At 39.9% G+C, this 12,523-nt stretch overlaps 1 protein-coding gene across 6 annotated transcripts in view; it reads right to left on the bottom strand.

The window, feature by feature from the left end:
- FAM110B (family with sequence similarity 110 member B) overlaps positions 1 to 12,523 on the bottom strand; it is a 150,326-nt gene that overhangs the window by 31,320 nt on the left and 106,483 nt on the right. For 4 of the 6 annotated variants that reach the window (XM_073679325.1, XM_073679323.1, XM_073679326.1 and 1 more), the window contains one exon: positions 1,727 to 1,810. The exons of 1 other annotated variant lie outside the window; for it this stretch is intronic. The gene's annotated coding sequence lies outside the window, so the exon portion shown is untranslated. Of the gene's footprint in view, positions 1 to 1,726; positions 1,811 to 5,121; positions 5,143 to 12,523 lie in introns of those variants that run through there. One more of the 6 variants, XM_073679328.1, reaches the window with a different exon arrangement.

Below are 12,523 nucleotides of genomic sequence, written 5' to 3'. Positions count from 1 at the left end.
CACACATACAGTTTTGTTTTTTTTTACAGTCTGCATGTATATATTTATATGTGTGTATTATTTATTTATTTTACTCACTTATATGGAGCCATTAATTCCACAGCGCTTTACAGATATCATCATCACTGTCCCCATTGGGGCTCACAATCTAAGTTCCCTATCAGTATGTCTTTGGAGTGTGGGAGGAAACCGGTGAACCCGGAGGAAACCCACACAAACACGGGGAGAACATACAAACTCCTTGCAGCTGTTGTCCTTGGTGGGATTTGAACCCAGGACCCCAGTGCTGCAAGGCAACCGTGCTGTGTATGTGTATCTGTCTGCCTCTCCCCATCTGTGTGTGTCTGTCCCACCAATTCATGTTGTTGTAGAAAGAAAAAAATAATGCAAATAAATATATAGTGTTACACAATGTATCTTATTGGAAAAGAAAACAAAATCAATGTTTAATTAAGAGCTTGAGGACCCTGAACTGCCAATCCTGTCATGTTATGGTTGTATGATGTTATGGTTTTATTATAAGAAATAATCAATGACTATCTCAGTCCAATGGTTGAATGAGCAAATCAAGTTACACAGTATTTAAAGAAGTCTATCTACATTAGTTTGATGTGTACAGTACAGACAGTGATGCCCATACACCGCCGACTATGGCCCATACACATTAGATAAAAGTCTCCATAATAAACTGATTTCACATGGGGGACTCCCAACTGGCCCCCACTATAATCTATAGGGGGACATAAGGATTGGGAAGTTAGAATTCAGTTGTACAATTCTATTGTTTGGACGGGTGTTAACCCTCTGTAAAGGCCCCGTCACACTAAGCGACGCTGCAGCGATCCCGACAACGATAAGACCTGTCAGGGGTTGTTGCTGCGTCGCTAATACATCGCTGGTGAGATGTCAAACAGTCAGATCTTCCCAACGACGCAGCAGCGATGCAGCGACCCGTAACGATCTGTATAACAATGCACGCCTATGTGTTTCTGTGTCTGAGTCGTTAACAAGGTCGTTGGTAAGGTGTCAAACACAGCGATACATGCTACCCAGCGGGACCTCAATGATCAAAGAAATGTCCAGACCATTCCGACACGACCAGCGATCTCACAGCAGGGGCCTGGTCGCTGCTAAGTGTCAAACGTTGCGAGATCGCTGCTGACGTCGCTGTTGCGTCACAAAACTTGTGACTCAGCAGCGATCTCGCTTAGTGTGACGGGGGCTTAAGAGGATTCTGGCAGAGGGTCTCTCAGAGAACACAGAAAAGCCGAGCCGAAAGTTCCTGTGTATGAGGGAATGAGGGCGTTGGGAGAAATATGGGTCAGCTGAATGATAGCCATCTATAATGCAATGGGGGACTTGATCTTTGGTGAAATTACCAGAAAACTATTCCCTACAGCTCTACTATAGGGAAAGTGACATTAAAAAAAAAATAAATAGAAAAACACACTACAAAGTTGCTAAAGAGACCCCCTTCCCTCCCAAAAAAACAACATGCTTTATTTGGAGACCATTTGATAATGCACATCAGACTATGCAGGTCGCATGAAAATGCAATCACTAAAAATGATGCCAAAATGTCCAAAACTGTTCTAAAACTATGCATAAAGGCATTCTTATACGGTTTAAAATCTAAGCGGGGCCTGTGTGAAGTATCACTATGTAATTTTTGCCCCATTCAATAGATTAAAAACATTAATTCTACCAGTTTGGAGTTGTTACTCACTTTATGATATGTCGAGGTATGGGTTTTTGTGAAGCTTCACACTATGTTGCCCCAGCTTCGTTTGATGTTCAAGGCATTACAGATCTGAAAAAAAAAAATATTCGTAATAAGCAAGGTTCTCATATCTGCTAATATTCATCAAAGAAGTGTAAGAGTGTAAGCAAGATTATCTTAATCGCAGTCTTGCTTGCCCCCTACAGAGTTAAAAGAGGCTCTTATGTGTTACTGTGTTAACACCAGTAGTTCCATGCGGATTGGATTTTGGAAAGTTCTGCTAGTATTTCGAAAATTGGAATATGAAGCTTTAGCCCTAAATCTGACTGTACATTCTTAAAATCATTCTTTTGTTTTTTATTAAAATCAAAACAAAAAAACGGCAAATTCCAAATTTCAGCAAGAAAGTTAGAAAACAAAAAAAAAAATCAAGTAATCCGTACTCTCTCATACTGTACATCTGAGGTCATCCTTTAAAAGCTGAACAGTCTTCTCCTAAAAGCCAAGCCAGCACAAAGTATATGTAATTCTAAAACCACATAAAATAGGTGTTACGGCTCAAATATCACTGTACTTGTGCATTTACTGCCAAAAAAAGACCGTCATTGAAAAAGTCATTGCAGTGTTTTAACTGTATATATCAAAATGAAAGATAAAATAAGAACAGGGGTAGTCAAGATGAGTTTTAGGCAATCAAACGGTCTTCTATGATAGTATTGCATCACAACAGTGTATTTCTAGACTTACAAATTATTACAGAATCCACTACAGCAGCCGTCGTACCAACAACTCAAATAAGATTTTGGAAGCTCGGAATCAATGTAGACAGTAAACTGTAAGCGAGTTCCGGTGCCACGTCATTATGGCCCGGTTTCAAAGAAAATGGCTATTTATGTCAAGGTAACAACTTTAGTACATTTATGTAAAGAATTGTTATACAGCTAAAGAATAACCATACAAATGGGTGGCTTTATTAGATTTTTTCTACGATATTGATGGAGAGTTGTGCTCTACAGAAATGTATATGGAGACGAAATAAGAGCGACATAAATAGATAATGTCCTATGTAAGTGTGGATCAGGTCTCTAGGTGTCATACTGCCTCTATGAAAGAGTTGGTTACCCTGGCCCAGTCTCCCCAAAAAACATGGCCAATAGTATGGTCTCCATAGAGCCCCTATAGCAAAGTCAGACTGCAATAGTGCCAACATAATTGAGCCAATTTGGAATAGCACCAGAACCGTGTGGTTCTACAAAGATCAACAAGTGGGAGGAATAAGTCTATAACAGAAGCAATATTTGGGGACGCCATATTTTCCCCTATAGTCTTGTGAAGGGCACCCTATAGGATACATACTGTAGACTACAAGGTTAAAAACTCTGATTTGGACTAGAGATGAGCAAGTACCCAGTTCTGATCGCAGGTCCAGTCCTCTATTACGGCCAGACTTCACTTCTGTAGAAGGCATCCATTGCCTGGCATCTTCTAGGTGCCTCTGTTGCTCCGCAAGCCAAGAGATGTCAGAAGCACCGAGAAGATTCAGGAGCGAGCATGCAGGCCATAGAAGTGAAGTCCAGCTGCAATAGAGGACTAGATTAGAGGCAACAACTAGGTACCCAAATCTTTTTTTCTCATCTCTATTTCAAGAGATCAAGCTCCAAAACAGAGAATTCACAAGGTAGCCCCTAATATTATGCATAAAATGGTAACGTAGCAGAAAAATGTAAAACTCCTATGATTCCCCATCCCCTATTCAAGCTTATGAACCTGCTTCTTCAATTCCATAAATGATTACCGTATATTAGGGAACTGATAGTTATGCAATCTATTTGTAATATTTCACACCAGTTGAGAAGATTTATAAAATTGTTTGAGACTAGATTCTGGAAACATATTTGGAAAACTTCTTGGTCTTTTTAAAAGATGCAGTAAGTGAACGTGTGAACCCAACCTTAAAAACATAAATTTATGCTTCAGGCAGAAGAGGTTAAATTTACTGACCGGCCAATGACTATGTCAGTAATTAGCTTAAGTTACTCGTTATTACATGCTATCTTTGGATGCAAAAGAGCCTTTGGAGATCAGTTTAAAATCTGGATTTTCATTCTATACTCAGATCTTAAAGCGCAGATTAAGACCATCAAGGGAATATTCGATCCGATTAAAACCTGCCTGAGTATTAAAAGCAGGCTCTCTTCCAGGTTACGAGGGTTTCAATGCGTTTACCTGAAATTTTAGCAAATTTATACCATTAAAAAAAAAAAGGTACAAATTATTTTGGAGGCTTACCACTTTTCTCCCAAACTCCTTACTTTACCAATCAAAATGCATCATGTGCCTTTCCTATTTTAGCCACAGCAAAATGTGTCATCTTTAATCTCAAGACATCTGTCGAGAGTACAGAAGAGGAACACATTGTGTGACAAGTGGTGGTGACCACACATGTTCGCATGTCACTTCCCATTTTATGTTGTCCGTTTTATAAAACTCATGTTTATGTTCCCTAGTGGGGTATTCTAGGTTATTAGGCCCCTCATCAACTACCCAGAGAGAAGAGCGGATACAAAAAAAATCTAAAGTTGGCCACCCTCTTACATTCTAAACGCAGGAAGGGATATTTAAATGTAGTTTAACCAGGGACAAATTAGGGGAGATAAAGTGAAATTTCATGCGAGAACACAAACTCTTGTTTCCAGCACAAAATTGTAAACTAACCAGTCACAATTACCAAAGAGTAGGCAGAAAAAGACAAAGGAACAACAAAAAAACAAACAAAAAAAAAACAGCACATACTTTAATAGCAAGTTGTAGAAAATAAAAACTGTTAAAAACTATCATATCAACTTATACATGAAGTACATTTCTTTACGTAATTTTATATGAGCAAATATTAATTTTATAAAAAAAAAAATACCCCCTTATAGGAATCTTCCAAGCATGGTGACTAATCCAATTACAACATGTAGCAAGGCCAATGTTCACATAGTGAAGAATCGTCCCATCTATTCAGCATGAGGTAGGGACTGAGACACAGATTTCAGGGATGTATCACTTATTAGGCTGTGTACTGTTCTTTCCATACAATGAAGATTTTATCACCAGGAGATTATCAGTGTCTGGACTACAGGGCATGTGAGCCCTGGTCCAACCACGCCGCCTCCTGTGATAAGCAGCTCACTGCCAGTAGACAATGTACATACATAGGATGGTGTGGGCAGTGTTAGCTTTCGGAGCTCTGCTACATGCAACATCTAAAACCTGTGATTCTATCCCAACTGTTGCGCCCAGTAATGTAAGTGACATATCGCTGGAATCAGGGTCTCTTTTCCTACATTATGCTGCTTTCAAATCAGGTAGCAAAAACCTGATGACAGATTCCCTTTAACATTGATGCTACTTACACCAGCCGGCATTCTAGGAGTTGATCATGCTGTTAGGATTTCTTTTTCCCCAAATTGTTGATTCAACCAGTGTTTCAGGTGAACTCTTGTAATCTCGTTTAAAAAAAAACAAACAAAACTGCCTTTGGTCACAAAGATGACACATCCATGAACGCAGAAGCCAGAGCTACAGTGTTCTGAAAATACCTTACTGTCTCCTGCAGGTAAAAATGCAAATTCCAGAGTCTGGAGCTCCGAAAATATCTGTAATATGCTGAAAAGTGGAATAGACCAGGCAAGGCAGCACTTGTCACAGCCTCCTCTTCTTAACGCAAGCACACATTTAAGACTCAGAATATACAAGACAAGCAATTTGACTTGTTCTTCCTTTAAGTGGCAGCAGAAGTCACTTCCGTATATTGGATGGCCGGCCAATTCATGGGTTATTCTTCTCAAATGGGAACAAACTATCCATAGGTTTTGAAATCAGAAGCTCAGATAATCCAGCAGCGGCTGTGCCACTACTAGTATGGTATTCTCATGAATGATCTGTCCTAGCAGCGTACCCAGAGACCATTATCACAACACCAGGCTGGAGGTGTCACAAGCATTTATGATCAAGCGTGCCGACATCCACATAAGCTATATACAGGAAAAATCTGCAGAGTGTATGAGGTGCCCATTGACCATAGTATTCATTTTATTTCTATAGCGCCAACATATTCCGAAGCGCTTTGTAGTTCAGAGGCTACACGTACAAAACAGTATCAGATGTTAGTATAAAGGAGTGGGGTGAGGATCCTGCTCACAAGAGCTTACAATCTATAAGGAAGTGGTGGTAGAAAGTGCTTGCAATGTATGCTCCTGCCATCTTTATAATAAATAAGGGTAAATAAGTAAATCTGCATAAAACCGGTCATCAGTCAGTATCAGTATATGTCCAGATGGAAAGTGCTACTGAGTGCATGGAGTGTGGGGGAATGGGATGATAAAAAGGAAAAATGTAGGAAGGGAGAGCTGAAAAAACCCTCAAGATTAGTGAAGTGATGCGACAGGCCTGTCTAAAAAGATGTGTTTTTAGGGCACACTTAAAACTGTGGACAATGAGAATTAATCTGATTGTCTGGGTAGTGCATTCCAGAGAACTGGGGCAGCACAAAAAAAAAAAACCTTTGGAGATGAAAAGTCTACATTCAAAATTCGAGAGAGGAAAGTTTTTTTTTTTGTTTTTTTTAGGATGACAAATTAGTTGTGAGTTGCACTACACTAGGCAAATCATAATCTTGATTAATAATTCCATATTAAAGGGAATCTACCATTAGGATCAACCCTCCTATGGGTATGTAGGTCATGGGAATCTGAATGAAATTATACTTTGATATCTGCGATCTGATGCCTTATTCCAGAGAAATCCACCTTTTTCTTATATGTAAATGAGCTGCTCCAGACTATGGGCCGGACACTGATCTCCCTGAGAATCTGCCTCCAGAGATTATGTTACATGAAGGGGGAATCACCAGTGTGAGACATGTAATGGCCACTCTCTGCTCTCCTGATCTCACTGAGGAGCTGTGTGTGATTATACCTGACACATCTGCAGGTTACGCTCAGCTTCCATCTCACAGGCAGACAGGGCTGTAATATTGATACTATACAGCAGAGCTCAGAGAGCTGCAAAAAAATGTGTTTGCAAGAAGACAAATTTCATTTCTCCTGTTCTGTGTTAGTTACTTGTCTCACACTGATAACTACCCATTTAATTTAAAATAATCCCTGGAGGCAGATTCTCATATAGATCTATGTCCGGCCCATAGATCTTAACAGCTCATTTACACATTAGGAAAAATGTGGACTTCTCTGGAATAAGACCTCAAATCACCGATATCAGGGTATCATTTTATTCAGCTTCCTATGCCCTGCATGCCCATGTAGATGTTTTAGGAAGGTTGAACCTACTGACACATTATTTTTAACTTATTTCCTAGTATGTATTAACTGGACAGCTACTAATAAAGTTCAGCCTGTAGATTACATATTTATAGCAATGGTTCCAGTAGTTGTTAGTTATGCTTGTATGCTACTGTCTTTGAATGCATTTATCATATGTGTTTATCATATGATATGCATTATCATATGTGTCATGTTCGAGATCTGTGTTCTGCTGCTGTGATACCGCAATTTCCTCCGGGATAAATAAAGTATATCTTATATCTTATCTTATTTTACAATATACATATAGAACTACTCATTATATAATTTCTCCCTTTCTGATCAAGAGTTATAGCTTATATAGTGAGCCAGAGCTGAATTCACAATTCTGCAGGCTTTAGGAGTCTAGTCTCCTGGTGTTCTTTGCTTCCCCACACTTCATACAAGTGGAGTCATTACAGCAGGAATTGCAGAAGACTATAGCCGGCTATATACAAAAGATACTTGTAGGCTGACGGGAATCTCTGTCAACCACCCTATAAACATGCCCATCTAGAAGAGCAAATGGACTTGTCAAGGAGATAGTCAGCATACCCAATATTAATTTCCAATGACATTGGCCATTAGGAGACAGTGAAGAGCACCATTCACATCAGATTCTCAGAGCACAAAACATTCTGGTAAGATCTGATGACATTTAGCTAATGTGTATGGACCACAGAACTGTGCCAGAGTACGACCATAGTTCTGTGCCAAAGTACGACCATAGTTGTTGCAAGTCTTTTACAAAATCTTCTATACATGAACATGTAGGTCAATGTCACCATCTAATATTAGAACAACATATAGGACAGGTAGGTTTCGCTGCACTTTTCTTTTATTGTGCTGCTTATGGAGGACAGAAGTTAAAACTGGTACCTCAACTATAAATTATATTGGCTGCAATGTGAACTGTGCCTTAGGCATGCATAGGACGTCACCTTGATAAACATCACCTCTTTATTCTACAGCCCTCTGCTATTAATGTAAAGGGGAATTTCCTAAAGCGAAGGTGAAACCTAAACTGTAATCTCCAGGGATGCTGCCATGTCCTTGGATTAAGCTTGCAATGAAGAGTTTTTAGCACTGTCCTTGAATAGATTTTGTACGTGGTTGTGGTGTCCTTTGGCATACAGCTCGCATAGAGTAAGCAAGGCCGCAGCAATCCCCCCACCAGTTATCCCCCCACATGACAGTAGAAGGTTTCTTTAAGTAAATGCCCCTGCAATTCTCAGTGTATTCTGCTTACAGCATGACTTCATGTCAGCACCAAGCATTTGCTGACGCTGTATTACTATCTGAGCCATGGAAAATCATCTTAGTTTAAAAGCACATTTCTCATGTATTACATGCAAGTAACGTCAAAATCAAAACTTCTACAGTAAGAATATTCTGTCCAGGTAACGTTAGAAGGGAACAAGGGAATGAGCATCCCCCCACCCCCCAAAAAAAATGTGGTTGTGGCAGCAAACCAATAAATGGCAGCCAGTAATGGGGATTTCCAGCATTATAGCATTGACTCATTTACATATAAAGAAATCATGGATTTCTCTGTAATAAGACAGCAGATCAGAGAAGTATTCAAAGGATGTCATCATCGATATCAGATTAGTGGGGGTCCGATACCTGGCATCCCCACCAATGAGCTAAGCTCCCAGCTCTGGCCACAACCAGATGTAAGTAGCGCAATGACGCAGGGCGCCACAGCATCACTCATACTGTTTGGTGTTGAGACCATGTACAGGAGAAGATCTGCTTCCATTCAAATAAGGCTCTTCACATATCCGCTTGGACAACCTGTTTGTTTCGTGTTAAGAACATACACAATAAGTGATCCATTGCACCACTTCTGCAAATGATTATTATGAAGTTCGTTTGGTGTCCACTTTTTAGAATGGGAAAAAAAAATGTCCTGCATGCAGAATTTTTTCTTCTAAAAAGAACAAACAAAAAAAAAAAAACCCAGATGGACCCTAATAATTAATTTGGCCCCTCCGCTTCCATTAGAGTAAATGATCCATTGCACCAGTTATGCAAACAGTAGGAGCCAAATTATTAGTAGAGTCTATGTGGGTTCTAATTTTATTTTATTTTTTTTTGGATCAGAAGAAAAAAATTCTGCATGCAGGACTTTTTTTCCCATTCCAAGACATGGACACCAAACGAACTTCATAATGATTAACAAGACCCCTCTTGTCCATTAGCATATCTGGTGCAATGGATCTCTTATTCTGTATGTTGTTAACACGAAAGAGAACTGGAATGGTGGAGCAGTCATGTGAACAGAGACTAATAGGAGCTCATCGGCAGTACCCAGTGTTAGAACCTTGCTCTTAGGTTTTTTTTCCTTTGCTGGTCACATGACCTTGTTGGCCTATTTAATCCTGCTCCGCCCTTCTGGCTTTGCTGGACTTCATTGTATATCTACTTTCTAGCTAGCCTGTGCTCTGTATCTAACTCTGTTAGTTTGCTTGGTCTACGGACCTCTATGTTCTATTTATTTTGTTTGTTCGTCTGTTTGCTACTATTTCTGTTAGGAGGTGTCCCATTTTCCTCCCAGTCCTTAGTACTTGTAGGGATTCCTTCCCCACATCTATAGGTCTCCGTACAGACTAGCTTAGGACTTTAGCAGGTCTGATCGCAGGATCAGGTCCCGTGTTACATCGTAGGGATTTAGCCGAGTTCTATCGTAGGGACAGATCTCCTCTCTTTCCTTAGCTCTGGTAGCAGAACATAACACCCAGCAGCAGCCACTAAGCTGTGACAGTGTGGAGGGGTTCTGCTCCGTCACACAGTTTACATCCAGCCATGACCAGAGCTGAAAACAGATGATAGGTAGCTGAGGGGGTGTCAGATGATGGACCCCCACCGATCTGATATTTATGACATATTACAAGGATATTCATGAACTATGTACGTGGTGGACAAACCCTTTAATGGCTGTAGGGTTGGTTTTACACAATTCATTGAGTTGAACTGGCCACATGGAGACTGGATAATTCAGGGAGTGAATCAGATCTGTTACAGATAAGAGCTTCATTAAATTTGAAGAATCCAGTGTGGGCGAAGGCTGGGGTCTATAAACGGCAACTTCCAAACTCAGCCTCTCCGACCTCCACTGCTATTCATGTAAGGTCGCAGTAATTTGCTTTACTGGTCCTGTGTAAAGAAGTTGATCATTTCCAAATAATGTGAATAAAGGCTACGTTCAGATGGACGCAGATTCTCTCATCTGAGAGAATCGGGCCGATTTTGCTAATGGCGCTCTGATCAGTTTGAGCCGAGTGTCAACTTAGTGAATGAGAGAATCAGAACACACCAAGCAGAAGATGGAGAAGAAGAATGGATACATTTTCTCCATGAGTCTGCAGAAATCAGACTGCACTCCACACACCCACAGACTTGAATGGATGAGTGAAATCGCAGAATGCAGTGAAGAGAAATTATGCACCAGCACTGTCCCATTGAATAAGTATATTATATATATATATATATATATATATATATATATATATATATATATATATATATATATATATATATATACACACACATACATATATACATATACACACACACACAGTACAGACCAAAAGTTTGGACACACCTTCTCATTTAAATATTTTTCTGTATTTTCACTACTTAGCTGCTTTTTTCTTGCCATAATACAAATTCTAACAGTCTATTCAGTAGGACTATCAGCTGTGTATCCACCTGACTTCAGCACAACACAAGTGATGGTCCCAACCCCATTTATAAGGCAAGAAATCCCACTTATTAAACCTGACAGGGCATACCTGCGAAGTGAAAACCATTTCCGGTGACTATCTCTTGAAGCTCATCAAGAGAATGCCAAGAGTGTGCAAAGCAGTCATCAAAGCAAAAGGTGGCTACTTTGAAGAACCTAGAATATAAGACATATTTTCAGTTGTTTCACACTTTTTTGTTAAGTATATAATTCCACATGTGTTAATTCATAGTTTTGATGCCTTCAGTGTGAATGTACAATTTTCATAGTCATGAAAATACCGAAAAATCTTTAAATGAGGTGTGTCCAAACTTTTGGTCTGTACTGTAATTCTCTATGTACCCAACAAATCAATGTTATATACAGATATATATACACACACACACACAGATGCATCTCACAAAATTAGAATATCATCAGAAAGTTAATTTATTTCAGTTCTTCAATTCAAAAAGTGAAACTCATTATATAGAGTCATTACACACAGAGTGATCTATTTCAAGTGTTTATTTCTGTTAATGTTGATGATTATGGCTTACAGCCAATGAAAACACAAAAGTCATTATCTCAGTAAATTATAATAATTACCAAAAAACACCTGCAAAGGCTTCCTACGCGTTTAAAAAGGTCCCTTAGTCTGTTTCAGTAGGCTCTACAATCATGGGGAAGACTGCTGACTTGACAGATGACCAGAAGGCAGTCATTGACACACTCCACAAGGTCCCAGAGTCCCAATTTTCATTTGGAAATCAAGATCCCAGAGTCTGGAGGAAGAGTGGAGAGGCCACAATCCAAGCTGCTTGAGGTCTAGTGTGAAGTTTCCACAATCAGTGATGGTTTGGGGAGCCATGTCATCTGCTGGTGTAGGTCCACTGTGTTTTATCAAGACCAAAGTCAGCTCAGCCGTCTACCAGGAGATTTTAGAGCACTTCATGCTTTCCTCTGCTGATAAGCTTTTTGGAGATGGAAATTTCATTCTCCAGCAGGACTTGGCACCTGTCCAAACTGCCAAAAGTACCAATACCTGGCTTACAAACAACAGTATCAGTGTGCTTGATTAGTCAGCAAACTCGTATTGTCAAGAAGAAGATGAGAGACACCAGATCCAACAATGCAGACTAGCTGAAGGCTGCTATCAAAGCAACCTGGGCTTCCATAACACCTCAGCAGTGCCACAGGCTGATCGCCTCCATGCCACGTCGCATTGATGCAGTAATTGATGCAAAAGGAGCCCCGACCAACTATAGAGTGCATTTATTGTACATACATTTTAGTAGGCCAACATTTCTGATTCTAAAAACATTTTTCAAGCTGTTGTTATAAAGTATTCTAAATTTACAGAGATAATGACTTTTGTGTTTTCATTGGCTGTAAGCAGGGCCGGCTCCACGTTTTTTTGGGCCCCGGGCGAAAGAGTCTCAGTGGGCCCCTTTAACACATACCACGATTCATGATGCACAGATACCGCAGAGAAATATAGATATAGTACAATGCAAAAATTTCACTTCTTACATTACATGAGTGATATCTATTGTGAATTCTACAATAGCTCAGAAACCGGCGAATCGCTCCACATAGTATACTGGCCCCCATAAAATGCTCCATACAGGAGACTGGCCCCCATAAAATGTTCCATACAGAATACTGGCCCCCATATAACGCTCTATACAGAATACTGGCCCCCATATAACGCTTCATACAGAATAC

The sequence above is a fragment of the Phyllobates terribilis genome, unplaced genomic scaffold, assembly GCF_046119375.1.
Source record: "Phyllobates terribilis strain yellow unplaced genomic scaffold, ASM4611937v1 Scaffold_4__5_contigs__length_816908805, whole genome shotgun sequence".
NCBI lineage: Eukaryota > Metazoa > Chordata > Amphibia > Anura > Dendrobatidae > Phyllobates > Phyllobates terribilis.
The sequence above is the reverse complement of the archived record's forward strand: the minus strand, read 5'-3'. Positions and strand labels throughout refer to the sequence as shown.